Source organism: Oryza glaberrima, chromosome 4 (genome assembly GCF_000147395.1).
Source record: "Oryza glaberrima chromosome 4, OglaRS2, whole genome shotgun sequence".
Taxonomy (NCBI): Eukaryota; Viridiplantae; Streptophyta; class Magnoliopsida; order Poales; family Poaceae; genus Oryza; species Oryza glaberrima.
In genome coordinates this window covers 4,595,604-4,614,057 of record NC_068329.1, presented here as the reverse complement: position 1 = coordinate 4,614,057, position 18,454 = coordinate 4,595,604, and the positions used below count along the sequence as shown (strand labels likewise).

Genomic DNA, 18,454 nt, shown 5'->3' with positions numbered 1-18,454 from the left:
ACCCCGCGTGGTCTAATTTCGAACTGCCACGATATGTGGGCATCCCAGGCATGTGCCTCCACCATTTCATATCCTATTTATATTATAATTGCATTCAAGTTAGACTGTAATTACATTAACTACCATTTATAGTATTATTATATTTTGAAAACTTTTCAACTAAAAGACATACAACTGTTTTCTTAATAGTACTATTAATTAATAGGATTAGCATTGACATATTGTTTTTATGTGGTTATGTTTTGATTATTTTTCGTTTGTTACTTTTATTTATACACTACTACATTCAAGATTTTTCCAAACGGACATTTTGATTTTTCCGTACGGTTGTCCGGCCCGCCTGGAGCCAATCGTCTGGGTAAAACAGCATTTTCGTGTGCGGACGGTCCAACCGCACGGGATAATCGATTATCCCGTGCGGTTGTGTTATACCGACCGCACGGAATAAAAAAAACCAAAAATAAAAAAAAGATAATCGGTCGCTCGCTGCCGCTGCCGTGCCCGGCTTGCTGCCGAGCCGCCGCCTCATCGACGTTGTCATCTGGGCCGCCGCCGCGCCCGGTTCGCCGCCTCGCCCGGTTCGCCCACTCGCTGTTGCGCCCGGCTCACCCAGCCGCGCCGCTGCGCCCAGCTTGCCGCTTGGCCTGGTTGCGACCGCGCCCAGCGCCCGGCTCGCCCAACCGCCGCCTCGCCCGCTCGCTACCGCGGCCGGCTCACCGCCTGGCCTGTTCGTCGTCGTCGGCCCACTCCCGGCCGCTGCCTTGCCATCGTCGTCGTCGTCGCGCACACGCCGCTTCCGGCCCCCCGCCTCGTCGTCGTCGTCGGCCGTGCGCACGCTGCTCCCAGTCGCCGCCTCGCCGTCGTCGTCATCGTCGGCCGCGCGCACACTGCTTCGGGCCACCGCCTCCCCAGGTCCGCCCGCCGCGCCCGCCCGCCGCCGTCGACCCCGCCGCCGAGAGCCGCCTGGAGAAGAGGAGGCGTCGGCGCCATGCACAGGAGGAGGAGACGATGCGTCGGCCCGGCCGCCTCGCCCAGCTGCCGCCGTCGCGCCCCGTCCCCGCCGTCGCCACGCCCGGCCACCGCCTCACCCAAGGGAGGGGGAAGGAGGAGGGGAAGCTAGCCGGGGAGGAGGCTGGTGGGAAGCCGGAAAGAAGAGGAGAAGAGATAAGGTAGAGAGAGAGGGTGGAGGTGGGAGTGGTTGAGGGAGAAGAAATAAGGTAGAGGTGGGAGTGGTTGAGGTTGCACGGGAAAAAGGGAAAAAGGAGGAGAGATATATGAAAATTTTGAAGTGGATGGGACGGAAAGGGGTAGGAATATCCGGTGCGGTTGGGTTAGCTAGGACGCCCGCACGGGAGAATTGATTTTTTCTGTGCGGGCGACACCCCAGCGCCGGTTCTTTATTTTTTGTGTGGTTCCACTTACGAACCGCATGAAAACAAAAAGGGCGATGTCCAGGAAATTAAATATATGTTGTTGTAGTGATATATGAACTTTTTGTTGTTGCACTCCCATCAGGATCCGTTTGAAAATTCTGGTGCATGAGATAGATGAAAATAAATTAAATATTGATTAGAAGTTGGTAAGTTGATTTTTTTTAGAAAATTAGGATGAAGAAATCAAGTTTTTACACAAATCACACGGTTAATTAAGAGAATAGACGAGCTCGATAATTCAGCCTCCTTAATTAGAAAAGGTCATGCTAGTGTATCTTGGTTGGTGCATTGAGAGGCGGATACAGCAGTTCGGCAGCTAACGCTGCAGCCCTACTCTGACTTAAAATATCCAATGAAATTGTGCTATAAAATTTTAAAAATGTAGAAATACATATAAAATCATGTAAATTATATTAACTGAACATTAAGCTTAAGATTCTTCCGGCATGTGTCGTGCTACATGTAATTAAGATCTAGAATTTTCGCACATACTACAGTCATTAATCATGATGAAAAAGTACCGTCTTTTTTTTCCAAACCAAACTGATAAGACACCATTATCAACTAATGGACAATTTGTTAGGTGCACTAATATACTGGCCTGTCTGCTACCTATCTATAGCTATATATGGCCTGTCAGAAATTTGTTTGCGCTCCTCTCCACCTAATTCAGTTGGCGTTTGATTATTGCGCTTTACCTAATTATATATTTCAGGAATCTTACTATGTTAAGCACTGCGTTAAAGAAAAATATATACATAGATTTCAGCTACATGCCATGCTAGATCGACCATGACATTTTTAGTGGCCAGTATAAATGGGGCCGGTGAAAGCCTGATCATGATTAACAAAATGTTAACTTTTGTCACACAAAGTTAACCCCACTACCTTTTAGTGGGCACAAAGTATTTCAGGTGCTCGATGATTTTTACATAACTAATGTTTTGTTGCAACAAGTTGGCTATATATGATGATTGTCCCTACAATCTATCACATATAATAAATAAACTTAAATATCAAACAGTGACATGAACTACCAGAGGCAGTAAAAAGCAGCGCCTGGTTTGGCTGTCATTTTCCACAGTAAAATCAGGCTGGCTAGCATTATGTACTGAAGTAACGTTGCCGTGTATAAAATGCTCTAAAATTTCTACACAAAATTTAGGTCACAGCATATATAATTAATATTATATTGTTGTTGGTTAAAAACCATAGGGTGGCTTTCACCACGCCAACCATGGTAGCGTGGCAAAATACCATTTCTACAAAGCGAACAGTGACGTGGTGCAACGTTACCTTCTATGCCATCTCGGGTGCCGTGGGAAAAATATCTATATGTTAAACAATTTATTTGAGGTTTAATTTAATTTTTGAATTTAATCAAACTAAAAGGGTTAAGTATAAAAATTCTAAGAGACTAGGTAGTCTTATGGAAACACTAGAAGTTCTCAAGATTTAGGTGATCAGTGGTTCAAGATAGACAAGAACAGTGGCCCATAAAAGATTTAGGCTGATTATATTTCTAGTGACATATCACACATATATACGTAATATTACTGTCTCTTACATATAATCACTACTTCGTACAACCATAGGTCCAATAGATACCAGTTTTGGGGCCGACACTTGCTAGTCACTACCAATGACTGAGGTAACCAGCACCTATATGGCTATAGGTGCAGGTTTTAATTTCAAACCGGTACCTATGTGACACTATAAGTGCTGGTTATAAATTTAGAACCGGCAGCTATAAGGGTGCACCCGTTTTTAATTTTTGTAGGTGCTTAAAAACCCTGAAAAAATATTTGGAATTTTATTAACACCTATAAAGTCACACTTCACTTTCCACAAGTCCCATGATTTTTTCATCCCACAATCAAAATTACTCCACTTTCCACAAGTCCCATGATTTTTTTCATCCCACAATCAAAATTATGCCTCAAGCAAGATTCGAGCTCAAATTTCTCTCTCTATCCAAAGCATCTTTATCATCTCACCTACAAACATTTGATATCTAGGAAACAAATGTTAATCTTTTGAGACATAGTTGTCTGAACTTATAATCCAAATTTAATTAACACCATAGATGAGATCAAATTAAAACTTTGTCTACTAGAAAAATTGTAGATCTCATCAAGTTGTACAACTTTTCTGTATGTTTTGTCTCCATGTGAGATCGTTTACAAATTTTAAATATTTACTTATGCAAATAGATCCGAGACATTATAACACATTTTCGGACATCCAATCGAAATCAAAAGTTATAAACTACAGAGTTGTAGATCTCATCAATCTATACAAATTTGATATAAAGTTTATATTCATATGACTTTGTATGATGAAAAGTCGGCACCTATAATCATACCCGGGCCACGTCACAAGGTAATAGGTGCTAGTTCGAAATGAGAATTGGCACCTATTACTATGAACCATCACCAAGATAATAGGTGCTGGTTGCTTTTAGTGAATGGCCGCTACCTAGGTTTTTTTGGGCTGTTGGGCGGGAGGATCTTTGGTGCCTATTTTTTAAGTAAAACCAGTATCAATGTGCCTCTCCCAAAGAGCCGGCACCTAGCTATAAGGTCTTATAGGTGCCGGTCATTGAAATGATTGGCGGCAAACGTCTTACAGGTGCCGGTTTTTGTCAACCAGCACCTATATGGCCGGTCCCTATGAAGTTTTTTTTTAATAGTGAATTGAGTATTTGAGTTAAAAGAATTTCCATAATCATGAGTAATCATGTTTCATCAAAATAGTCATAACACCCTAGTTTCCAAATCCACATTAGTTTACACTACACGTTAATTAGGCCCATATATTAACGTAGCACATTCTCTTATACTTTTGTTAGTTTTGTGTAAAAGTGCTAACTAGCCTATATTACTGAACACTTGGCCTAACGTACCCATCCGGAACTAGGACATAAACGGGCCGAAATAGACTAATTAAATGGACCGCTGTATTTCGCTATAACCATTTGTATTGATGTGCTCCAATACTATTGGTTTCCTTAAGTTGATTCTTCCTTGTGTTCATCGATTTTCTAGTCATGGGCTGGACGCCTCTGATCATAACACAATAAGTCATTGTAAGACATTACAATCCATCCATCCAACTTTAGATAAAAGAGTGTATAGAAAATATTAGAGAACTTGAATAGAATTAGTTCCACATGTGTTTGATCATCCAGGATCACAAATTGCATGTATGTTTTCAACAAACCTGACCTTTTCTAATTTATAGTGTAATTGGATATATCCTGGATTTCATTCTATATTTTTATTTCTTCTAGTCATACTTAGTTTAGTAATATATGTGTACAAATATTACTACTTTGGTACAATAGGATATGCATGCAGTAAAACTAACATTTGTTTACATCATGTACCAACAAGTAAATAGTAGACATTCCTATTATCTATGGTACAATAGGAGATACGTGCAGTAAAACTAACATTTGTTTACAACATGCACCAACAAGTAAATAGTACTCCTTCCATTGCAAAGTTGAACAACTTGTGCTTTTTTTTATGAAGTTACGGTTGGGGTGGGAAATTGTTGTGGTTGGTTGAGATGATAAACTAGGTAAAGAAATTAAATGGGGCAAGTGTGTGATTGTGTGAGGAGGTATATATGCAGAATTAGTTGTATTGCGAAACAAATTTGTATCTTAAGATATATTTGGTGATGAGGGAAGTAGAAAAGATTTACGTTGCTTGAAGGTGTAGCACATTAATTAGCCCACCCCAAAATCCACAACCACATTAACCCACCTCTTTTGTGAGGAGCACGTCTACATCAACATTTTCATCTTTAGTTCGCATTGAAAGGTTAATTTAGAAAATCTATGGTTGAAACACAGCGGCATACAAGTATGTTCAAAGCATACAGAACTCTCCAATTAATATTACCACAGGAACACAGGGACACATGGGACCAAACTACAACATGTATGGGCAAAACTAGAACATGATAATAAGCTAAGTTCAGATATTAGTGGAGTAGGGTATTAAAATTAAGCCTTGGACTTGTTTATGGGATTTGGATGTATCAAATAATCATATTACCACTATAAATATCGGAGAAGAATACAAATGCCCTCTATTATCGAGACGGTAATAGACCCAAACTTAATTTGCAAAACTTAAAATATGAATTATCAAGCAATGAAACAGGGTCTACTCTGTCTTTCGAAATTATTTTGCTTGTTTTGGGTAATCTAGGCAATCATATACATTCAGTTACCTAGTAAAAGTTTTCATAATTAATTCGTGTACCGAATTTCTAGAAAAATTCACAAAAGTTCTAGATGTTGTGAATAGCTCACGGTTAAATTGGCATTATTGTATCAACTCATTGGTGCCTCAGTTAAATCAATCAAAGTATTTAAAATTTGCAAATTAAACAAAACACTTAACAATGTCAATTTTACTACGGTAAAACCCTAACTCTTCTACCCATGCATGCTGTCATAGTGTTCATCATTACACCCTATAATTCCAATAAAATTCCCACATTTTCCCCCAAGGATTCAACAACCGCACTTCACTTCTTACTCCTTTTGGCATCTCCACAGCACAACAATCCTTACTTCCAGTGGGTCACCCCAAGCCAGCCTCATCCTCCTACTGCTCTCGGGCAAATCATCAAACAAGTAGTGTGGGCCTATCTCCAAAATAGAGAACAAGCGCAGCCGGTTTCAACTTAAGCCTAGTTTCCACCCATTTTACGAATGGAAAAACACTGCGCCATTAAGTAAGGGGTGCGGGGTGGCCTACCTCACTGGGTCGCCAATATATTCACTACTGGAAAACTGATTTTTGCTGGGTCGGTCAAAAACTACAATAGTCCCAGTTCCAATAAGAACAGGGACAAAAAAAAGAATTTTTAGTCCCAGTGAAAAATTATGTGATCTTCAGTCCTGGTTCATCCCCTGCTAGTGGCCTGTCAGGGGGCCGACGATCTTTAGTCCCAGTTGGTGTCACCAACCGGGACTAAAAATCACCACTTTAGTCCCGGTTGGTATTATCAACCGGGATTAAAAATCCGTATACAGTATATAATCCCTAGGACTTATCCTCCCAAACTCCTCATCTCTCTTACCTTTATCCTCTCCTTCTCCTCATCTTCCCTATTCCTCCTCTCTCTTATCCTTATCCTCTCCTTTTCCTCATCCCCATCGCCAAGAGCAGATCGACGAGCGAGAGGGCGGACGGCCTGTGGGCGGCCGGGCGGCAGCGGCGGCCGGCGGCGCGGCCGGCGCGGAAGGCGGCGACCGGCGGCATGGCTGCGCGGGCAGCGGCCGGCCTGCGCCTTTGCCGGAGGGGGGCCTGCGCCTGTGCCAACGGATTTTTTTTTTTGAGAATTTGTGATTGAATCTAAGGTGTATTTGATTTTTGTGTGATATGAATATGTGATGTATTTGTGATGATTTTTTTAGATCTTGTGATGTAATTTTTTAGAATTTGTGATGTATTTGAGATGATCGATTTGGGGATGATTTGTGGATGGAGTGAAATCAATATTCAATGTTAAAAACAATATAAAAAAGAAAAAAGCAACCTGGCGCCTGGCTCCATCTTTAGTCCCGGTTGGTAAAACCAACCGGTACTAAAGATCCATTTTTACTCCCGGTTATTTTACTGGGCATTTTTAGTCCCGAATTGGGTATCCCAGTTTGCAATCCGCGAGTAAAAAGGGTTATAAACCGGAAGTGAAGGGCCTTTCCCCATTAGTGATTTGGGCCCCCAAAGTCTGAAAAATTCTTCAAGTACTATACTTACTAATCAGTCAGAGAAAAATCCATCTAAACCCAATAGAAAGTCCATGATCTCACTTGATATCTAATCGTCTCTCCTTGTAGGCTATGCTCGGCCTACTAAGTGTAGTATCATGAACCCAGACAAAAGCACATCTCGTCGGAGAAGCTATATGGCAAAATGGCTAGAACTAAGGGCAATTTTAGTAAAGTTGCAAAAAAAATGGCTACATTTAGTTTGCTGTCAAATTTTGGTAACTATATAAAAAATTCTGCAAAAATTTTGGTAAGTTGCTAAAATTTTGACAACTATACTAAAATTTTATTAATATTAAAATTTGGTAAGGTTTTTTTACGTCAAAGTGAACAGACCCTGAAACACATATGTTGCCGTCATGCTACACTGCCACCGCTACCTGCTAGCCGTCCATAGTGCCATTGCAGTGGTGCCACGTGCCGCATGCCTGCACCTGCTGCATTTTGCAGCTGTACTGCCTATTTTACATTTTGCACCAGGGCCTTATGTTGCTACTTGCTAGGGACGACACTGTATGCATGTTTTCGTAGTGCTGGTCCCTAAACCAGTCCTTATGCCTGTTAAAAACAGTGCTGTTGATTGTTTGTATAGTAGTGTGTGGTGCATGTTATTACGAGTCTAACAGAGACCCATGTACCATACATTGTCTTCTATTTGTGAGAAATATATGTTAGTTATATGCTCTAGAGGCAATCATAGAGATGATTGTATCACACACTATATTTACATATTTATCCGACTTTATTCCTTGAAATTGATAAACTCACTATTCGTTAATGAATATGTGATTCTTTCATGAGACTCTTTATGTTATGTGTTGTTATTTCTAAATGATCCATGATCAAATATTATATATGGAACAAATATGTTTAGATGATCAGCACATATATTAATTGATGATCATGTGTCATGTATCATGGTATAGAGATACCAAATTAATAATGTGGACATATGTTAGTGAACATGTTGTTTGATAGACCCAACATGAGACACTGCAAGAGCCATATGTGTTGTGTCATCAGTGATCTCATTTAGTGTTGGTGTTGAATCCTTAGACGTGAGATTATCATGGTTCCCAACATGTCTAGTAGCTTACTTAGGGACTGCTAAACGCTTGGGTAGTTATAAAAGTAGTTTTCGGGTATGCTATGAAACATGTAGTGGGATATGAATAATCAAGATGGGATTTGCCCCTCCTATGGAGAGATATCTCTGGGCCCCTCGATGTTGTAGATTATGGAAGTGAATGGCCATGCCAAAGGTGATTGAGGAGTCAATCACAGGTTATATAATCTATCAACAGGTTCGAGTGAACGATTGAGCTATTAGAGGATGACACATATCTAGCCTTGAGCTTAATCGATATCGTGAGGTCAGCAAAGGGGTTCATACAAGTATACACTAGAGGTTCAGTCGATATGATCTTTATGTATGCCCGGTGGGTCAATACGTTCTGCTAGAGGCCGCTGTTGACGCGTGGACTGAAAAGGAGTTTTCGGATTATAGCCAAGTATACCTGAACCTACAGGGTCGCACGCTTAATGGGCCGGAATAAGGGGATTGGATAGAGATCCAATATGAGCTTAATTCGGATAGGGATCCGAATAGGAGTCCTACGGACCTTGGAGGCCCGAGTGATGGATCCTATATATTCGTGAGGGGTGTGACTGGCGGAGGCATTGTATCACGTGAGAAATCCTAGCCATCACTTCCCTCACCGAGCAAAACCCTAACCGCGCGCGGGTGCTAGCACATCTGCGCGTGGCGTTCCGTCCCTGTACGTGTGGATACCGGTAGAGGCGCCGCTGTTTTGCTGTGCTGATCGGCATGGGAGTACGGAGAGGAGAACGCACGAGGAGGAGAAGGTCGAGCCGGTGCGATCGACTACTTCCTCTACATCAACGCACGCTACTTCGCGAGAGTTCCTTCGACTTCTCAGCGTCTTCTTCCGCTGCGCAGCGCGTCGAGTGGTAATGATCTATGATCTAATACTTGCATGGTTCCTGGTTTACGCGATAGAAAATTTTGATTTATGCTATCGTAGCCTACGCGTATCCCAACAACATAAAACCTCCATATTCAAATGTGTTGACTAACATAAAACCTCCATGTCGAAATGGGAAGTAAGATTTATAAATACACAAGTAACAACGTCAAACTTCATTTTTTTAAAAAAAATGTACGCACTATTTTGAATCAAACCATTCAACCAAACTAGAGAAATAAGTACAAGCTAACTTATACAAATATAGTTCCTCTCTCCCCTCCTCTTGTTTCTCTAACGATATTACCCCTCCCTTCACTTCTCCCTTCCATTTATAGTGCCTTGCCAGTTACTACCACTCAATTGCACTCACTCTCACGGACACATGGAGCTCCGCAGCTCTCAACAACATCAACAGTTGAGTCGACGATCCTTAGAGCAAGTTTAATAGTATAGCTCATTACTAGCTCCAAATCATCTATAGCCAATGTAATAGCCAATTCATACAATAGTTGCTTACTATACTATTAATACATAGTCCCATCTATCATACACACATTACGTCTTGTAGTCCGTGCTGCAGCTGGCTACAGATCTGTAGTCCGCTGTTCTTCTCTTCTCTTCCTTTATCTCTTTAAAATATGTTTATAGCTGGCTTATAGCCTGCTATTGTACCTGCTCTTATATGGTGTGAGCATGCATGGCGGAGCAACCCATCATCCCATCATCATGGCTTGTCATCCGATCCCCTTCGATCCCTACACCCGTATCCTTTGCCAGATTGCTTGCGATAGATAACAAAGGCATATTTCAATGGAGACCCCAATGCAGGAGAAGTAATGCCAGAGCATGCAATAAGTACAAGAGTTATGTCGATAGGGTGAACTTTTTTCTGATACAAGATTAAGTAAAAGTAAGGGAATGTGTACATTGATAGTCTAGGGTATTGGGAAATTATGTTGTGGAAATGATGCATTTTCTTAGTGTCGACTATAAGTTTATAAGGCTTGGTTTGTAGTTACTTATTAGGTGATGATAGAAGACAACACGAATACTAATTTGGGAGCACATATGAACTAAGTTGATCGTTTTTTAACAATAGATTTAATTAATTTGTCATAAGAGTAAACAGCTTATGGCACACAAGAGAAATATTACATACAACGTACATTGATATTTAGAAGCTCTCCTCTCTCCCCATGAAGAGAAGTAGCTTATTCTCAGGATTAGGGCTACTGATATCAAAACAACATCACAACTAGTACTTAGTACCTTAATTAACACAACATATATATATATATATATATATATATATATATTTAAATCTCCCCTCACATCAAGCTCAGAAATTAATCTCCACACATCCATGATCACATCAACTCACTGGTTGTTTGTATCACCAGTACCAGTACTGCCACCTCCATCGTCACCCCCATGGTTGCTGTACTGATCACGAGGGATGGCATGGTGGTTGTCCACAGAGGTGCCACTTCCAACAGCCTGAGGCAGGGTATGTTTCGCACTCGTGCTCTCTCCGGTGTTATCCTGCTCCGCCGTCGTACCGGTGCCACGAATCGCCATAGCTTGAGCTACCATGGCGAAGGCGAGCAAGACGGCGACGATCTTAAACCTCGCCTTCAGTTTCTCCTTCATGGTGATCAAACCTATAGCTGCCTGAGAGAGAGAGAGAGATTACAGGGATAAAAAATGTTTAATTAGACACTTCAAACTTGATCGTAATTATGAAAGCAAGAACTAACAAAAACAGAGAATTGAGTCAAACCTGGAAAAATCTCTACTGTAGGAGAGGGAGAATTCGTTCGAATTCAACTGTGTAGTGAAGGCTACGGGTTCGGTCAGCTACACTTTATATAGTGAGAAAAGCTTAAAAAAAATGGCTCGTGAATGCTACACTAGTAAAGAAAAACATTCAGGTGGGATGTAAAAGGTTCTCCTTTTGTTCTGTTGGACCAGTACAATCTAGTTAGTGCAAAATGACACCCAAATTTTTATCTTTTTACTGTGGCAAGTTAAAATAAAATAAGTCATAATATCGTAATTTTAAAGATTTCGTTTGACTACGTGGCCCAATCTTTGTTGTTGAAATAATAAATTATGCAGAAATCATCCTACACTAGCGATAGTATTTCCCACTAAGTTAGTGGTTTATGCTTTGCTTAGTAATAACTAAATATTTTATTTACTGGTGGGGAATATCAGTGCCTAAACTTTAACCCGACCGTTTCAATCCGCCACTGAATGTGTCATGGTCAGTCCATCTAAGCATATAGAGGTAAATGCAGAAATGTTAAGCATCCACTAAACACTTAACCAGTAAAAATTATGCGTCGTTAATTACAAAGTTATCTAATTAATTAATATTATAGATTAGAGATATAAGGTTTACTGTGCCCCTAAAATGACACATCACTTATTGGCTAATATATATCTCACCATATAATAATTCAACTTATCGCAAGTGGGGTCCTTTCAGTTAGGTAAGTGGCGTTGTCTCTCGAAAAGCTAATTTCTTTCTATCATTTTTTTATTTGGACACTACTGGAAAAACAAAACTACTGATGATTTTGCGAACAAGTTTTTTGGAATAAATGACCGAAAGAATATGCATATATATCATGCCATAATCAAACTGCGAATTGCGGATCCATTAATTGCAAACGAATCATTAATTTGTTTATTCACTAAGGTAAGAATGGCTGTTTTTTTTTTTGAGAATTATGGCTGTTTTATACTCCACATTTGTGCTTCAGGTACATATATTCATCGTTAGTAATGTCTATCTTGTATAATTCATGGTTTTTAGGTAGATAGACAGCTGTAAATATACACATACCGAACTACAATATTAGTAATTAATTCAGAAAATTTCACAGCATTGCTATTATAATGTTATGTGTTTGCTTAATGTTATATTAAAATGCAACAATGTATATATTAATTTTTACACCACCTGTTGACTATTACAAATATACCATGTGTATGCTTGATAGTCAAAATGAACTGAGTCACAAATCTTGAATATTTGCTACTCCTGTAGATTCGTAGTATTAATATATGTATCTAATCCAGTATTATCTAGTTATATTTGTGGATGGAGGGGGCATCACATTAGAAGGCCCCATCCCTTCCCAATTGTCTGCTGGCACTCAATGAACTTTCTTATCACAGAAGCAGCAATAAGATCGAGATTTAGATCATGAAACGTTGAAAATTTAGTCCACTACCGGAGGGGGAGCACTTCCCTCAGCTGTTCTTTCCTTGATAAAAATAATTTGTCCTTAATGTGAACTGTAAATATTACTCCAAGCATATTAATTTGGAATTGACGCAAAAAAAAAGAGGCATGGATCACTACAAACTGGTCATCATAATTTTATCAGCGTACGGTATAATGTAATGTAGAAGCTAGGGCACAAATCAGTAGATGCTATGGCGTGAAACAGCAATATAACTAATTGATCCATCAACTGTCTAATAATTGCATTCTTTCTTTGTATTTAATTATTTATGATTAGATCATTCATGTTCACAAGTAACATGAGTATGGCTCTACTAACATAACTAAATTATATGTAGAATTCGAAGATATATACCCGGATTTAGTTCTTCTACTTTATGACACGAGGAGCTATTATGTCAAGAATATATATACCAAATGCTAGTGTTTAAACATTTGTAAGATCAATCAATCAATCGATCGCCACGAAGAACTCTCCAAATGAGAAAACAAGAACTCTCCCTTCATGTAGGGACGTATACATTTTATTCAGTATTTAACTAATCGACATTAGTACATAGTTAAACACTTTTACATGAGCAATACAAACACACAATCACTGTAGAAACTACAACGCATCCTTGAATTATCATGCAACCACAACTACAGGCACAACCGTACATATGTATACTACATGCAATCAAACGTGTACGTATAAGTGTATAACCTATGGCTTGCAAGCTTGCTATATATATATACGTACAGGACATGGGTAGAGCAGGTAAGCTGAAGCTAGCTCGATCATGGCTGAGCTTGTTGGCTCCCAATGTCATGGCCACTCCCCGGCATGTTCCCCGGGCTGCTCCAGCTGTCGTACTCCGGCCGCGGTATCGCATGGTGGTTGTCGATGGACGTCCCCTCCGCCGTCGTCTTCACCACGCCGTGCGCCAGATGCGCCTCCTCCCTCAGCGCCGTGCGAGAAGTGACGGCGCCGAAGGCGTTGGCCATGACCATTGCGAGGATGAGAAGAGGGAGAAGCTTCATGGTGAGAGGAAGAAATTGGGGGATCTGGAATAAGAATGAAGTCAATGTGTGAAATGACACTTTGGAGATGGGAGAGGGAACAAACCCTAGCTAGGGAGAGGTGTACTTAGTTGGTAATTTGGTTTGACTAATGGTTCTCTTGTTTTGGGTTAAGACTTGAGAGGTGCTGATGATATAGTATATGTTATTTATAGGCACAGATCATGGACATATAGTTCGATAAAAGTTATGCAAACCAATTAATTATTTGTCTATTTATTTTTTTTGTCCATAAACGAATTTCCATTTGTCAGTGCGCAGTGGTTTTTTAGCCTGTGGATTCTCCACCTTGGCCAGGCAATTTATGGTGGGGTAAGCATATTAACTAGCTCTCACCATTGAGTAACTTTCTGGAAATTTCTATTGCACCTACTTCTCGGGGCAAATAATATCTTCTTGTGGTATGATAGAAAAAAAATGCTACCTATCATTTAAGCTTTGAGCATTAATCATGCTTAAATTGTTAGATCAAAGTACACAAAAGTGTTATGTTTTTATTTTAGGACATATCCTACTTTACTAACACAGCATCATTTAGGGTCTGTAAATATTTAATAAAAAAGATGAGTAGTTGAAATTTAAAAGTGAATAGTGCCTACCGTTAGTCATTGTAAAACGCAGGGAGTATATATGTAACGATGCATGTTATCTCCATTTTGTTGTTAACTTGCTAATCTGCAAATTGGCTGATAAAGTTTGGCTAAACTTTTGACTATGGGAAACAACAGAGTAAATTAAGCTGTCAAATGCGTGATTTCAACTGGGTTGTGAGGATCTTTAAAGACAACAACTACTTCGATTATAGGTGCGTGCGCATGATCTTTTCAAAGAATTAACCATTTTATTGGATTTTCATATATATGTATTGTAGGGGAGCGCTTCCAGACACTGCTACAGGAAAGGACCTTGGTATCGCTTGGAAATTTCTTATAGGTATTACCGAATTTCTCAACTGTCACTACCCCATTGACGGTACTTGATGAGAAGAGTCAAAGGTGTCAGTTTAGAGGTTTTTTTTAAAAAAAAACCTCTAAACTGGCACATTTAATGTTCCACGAATAAAAAAAATAGGCTTGAATCGAGACCCCCCCCCCCCCCAAAAAAAAAATCGATTGACACCAACATCCAAGAATAAGGTCACCGCCAAGATCTCAATTGCATACAATTGAATCAAGCTGATGCGTCAAGCCCTCTGAGTTCGATCGACACCAACATCCAAGAATAAGGTCACCGCCAACATCGATTATCATGTAATCGTGACCATGCAAAACTCAAAAAGTCAACACACAGACGATCAACGATCAAACAACCACAAATCAGAAAAAACCTTAATAACATGAAACTAAACCGTCGTCCGCCACACCTCCACTGTCGCCCCTACCAGAAGAGGGAGGAAAAGCCACCACAAAGGGACTCGCTGTCGGCCATGCTCTTTATGTCGTTGACGCTATTGAAGATGCATGGATCTGGCGGAGGACACTAAGTCACTAGATCAGGAGAGGCATGCGACAGGGAGGCCTCCCCGTGTCAGCCCCACACATAGTGCTGAGCCACGTAGTGCAGGCGCAGCAACCATGACAGCGAGGAGAAGGGGAAGGCAATGCCACACCCTTGGCACCGCACCTATAGGAAAGGGGTTTGGAGGGTCTCCTCGATGGGAGGACGGGAAAGGAGGCGAAGGATGTGGAAGGGGAAGGAGAGAGGGATGGGAAAGGAGAAGGATATGAAGTGTGGATAAGGATATCGACTGTGGGTTGGGAGGGGAGGCGACCGGCTAAAATGGCGACTTACGCTCTGTTGTCTCAGTTTTTGGGTGTCGTATATTATAGACATCGCACTACTACACGATTTTTGCGTGCGGGTGGCCTAACCACATGGGATAATCATTTTTTCGTGCAGTTCACTTAAGTGGACCGCACGGGAAAATTGATTATCCTGTGCGGTCAAGTTATACCGCCCGCACAGAACCAAAAAACACCAAAAATAAAAAAAAACAAAAATCGACGGCCCGCACGCAACCGGCCGCCGCAACTCGTCGGATCTGGGCGGGCCCGCTCACTGCCGCCTCGCCGGTCGCCGTCGTCGCCGTTGAGCATGCCCGCCACGACGGCAAAGGTGAAGGTGGCACTGTTGGGCCGCCGGGGCGAGTCCGGGCGGTAGAGCCAGCGGACGATGGAGGCGGACTCAAGGGCGCGGCAGCGCGAGAGGAGGTGGCCCAGGAGCAGCGTGGCGAGGGGCAGCAGCGAGGGCGGAGCGGGTGGTGGCGGATGGCGGTGAGGAGGCGGCCGGTGGCGGGAACGTTCCCCGCGGAGACGACGACGATGTCCGCCGCCTTGACGACGACGACGATCGCTGCCTTGACGACGCCTGGTCACCGCCTTGACGACGACGAGATCCTCTGCCTTGACGACGCCCGGTCGCCGCCTTGACGAGACGGCGTGCACGACGAACAGGAAGAGGTCTCGCCGCCGCCTTGCTGCTCACCGCCTCGTGCGGTCCTTGCCACGCCTAGCCGCTGCCTCGCCCGGCCGCCGCCATCACCGGCCCGACAGAGGGGAAGGGGATGAGGAGTGGGGAGGAGTGGGGGAAGGTGTGTGGCTGAGATAAGGAAGAGATAAGGTAGAGATAAGGTAGAGAGAGAGGGGGGCGTGGTTGAGGGATAATAAAGGGAAAAAAAGGAAGAGAGAGGATGTGATAATTTTGATGTGGGTGGGAGGGAAAGGAGGGAGGTATTTTTCTATGCGGTCCACTTAAAAAGCCCACACTCGAAAATCGATTTTTCCATGCGGTTATCTTTAGTCGACCGCACGGGATAATGAGGATTATCCCGTGCGGTTGGATTAGGACGCCCACACGGGAAAATCGATTTTCCCGTGCGGGTGACAGCCCGGCGCCGGTCCCCTTATTTTTTCATGCGATTCCACTTATGGACCGCATGAAAAGAAAATGGGACAGCGTCCAGGAAAATCTATCATGTAGTAGTGTCGGTTTTTTTAGAACTGTTATCAATGGTATTATGCTAGTTTTTTGGAAAAACAAGACCTATAGTTGCTTAAAGTTGCCTATTCTATATTTTTAAATGAACCGATATCTATGAGCCGGTACTTATTAAAGGTTTTGATAATACTGACAATAATATATGAAATGTTGACCAAGCCAAACAAACATGTCACTAGAACTATTAAGTCAGTTTGTAAAACAATCTGGAAAACCATTTTATAGCCATGCAAGTAGGGATAAAAACGGAGCGGATAGTTTCCGTCCGCTCCGGAGAAAAACGAATACGGATATCTTTCGGATCGGATAATTCTTGGATAGTTTGGATATGGATACGAATATGGTATCGGGGTTTCCTTCGGATACGGATAATAATTCGAATATCCCGTGAACAATGCTATTCGGATATTCACAGAAGTCATGAGACATACTTCATTTCTTTATAAATCTATAACCTTCAATATACCTTTTTAGATTTTAATAGTAGTTCATCTCTTAACACTAGTCCACAATATTAACATTATTTAAAATTTTAAAAATATTTATAAATTATACTACATTTTATATAAAATGAGGTAATTATATATGTTGATATTTGTTTCTATTATAAGTTAAGTTGGTTTTCGTGTTCTGAGAAAAATTTGTTTCCGTATTCGTGTTCGATTATATTCAATTCTTATTCATATTCGAGACAATCCGTATTTGTTTTTTATCAGGCAAAAACTATGAAAACGAATACGGTATGAGCATTATCCGTTCGTATCCGCTCCGTTTTCATCCCTACATGCAAGTGAATGATACAATAATCTCGATGGCCTTAGTTTCCTCGCTTGACAGTCGTCTCAATCCTCAGACACTCCGGCTGAATTGACATGCTAGGTAGACTACAGAATCAAATTATAGCTAGCTGAATTGACATCCAGCTGAATTAGCATCATGTCAATTGAGTGTCACTATCATTTGTCCATACTAGTTAGTTTAAAATAATTACATTGCATCACAAATAAAGACAGTCATCCCCACTCTACAATTGCACCGGTGATGGCCTGTTCCAACTCTGTATTACTAATTAACCTGTCACCTCTGGTCTAGCATATAGCCCAGCCCAAAGATTAGCTTAGCCCGCTGCCCTGCTCGACTTGTGCAAAGACGTGCGGATTAAACGTGCAGACGTTACCATAGCATGTACGAAGTGGGTTGGAGTTTCTTTTCAAAAAGAAAAGTGGTTGAAGTTCGTTTGAACCTGTATAACATCCCAGACAAGTCCCGTTCAAGAGTTCAGTTACCTAAACAATCTATCTATCTATCTAAAAGACAGAATTCAGGGTGCAAATTCTATCAGCTCATTGCGCCACGTGGCCAAACCTAAAAGCAAGTTTACATATTGTTAAAACGTGCCAAGTGTCCATAAGAGCACGTTCTATTCCCATGTTAAGGTGGAGCGCCGTTCCATTCCTGTGCACGAGTGTGAAGACTCCAGATAAAACAAAGGAAAAATCCAGAGCATTCCAAACTCCGTACAAAAATCACACGAGAAAACGGATACAATGAGTGAAAAGGATTGCAAGTCGGAGAAAAATATGGACAAGACAAAATATAAACGGCAAGCTGATGTTAGCTGCCGCAAACCAGCGACAACGAAGACGTCTGCCGTGGCATTTTCTGGATCCACGAGAGCTATAACCAACGAGAAAGATCCTCTCACCAGATGGAGCAAGCGGAGGGCGTCGAGCCATACCAGCTGTGAGCGCAGAGGCGTTAACCAGCCAGCGCGCGTCTGTTTAGATAATGAAAGTTTTATTGAACTTAGTCAATTATATCATGGTGATACAATTATTTTGAGAATACTTCCGGTCTATCCATAATTAAGATGCACATGGCCGAACACTTCTGGCGTGCATCTAGGTCGAGCACGTCCACACCA

At 41.5% G+C, this 18,454-nt stretch overlaps 1 pseudogene; it reads right to left on the bottom strand.

The window, feature by feature from the left end:
- Positions 1 to 266: 266 nt before the first annotated feature.
- LOC127770218 (uncharacterized) lies at positions 267 to 10,865 on the bottom strand (annotated as a pseudogene).
- Between the last annotated feature and the right edge of the window lie 7,589 nt (positions 10,866 to 18,454).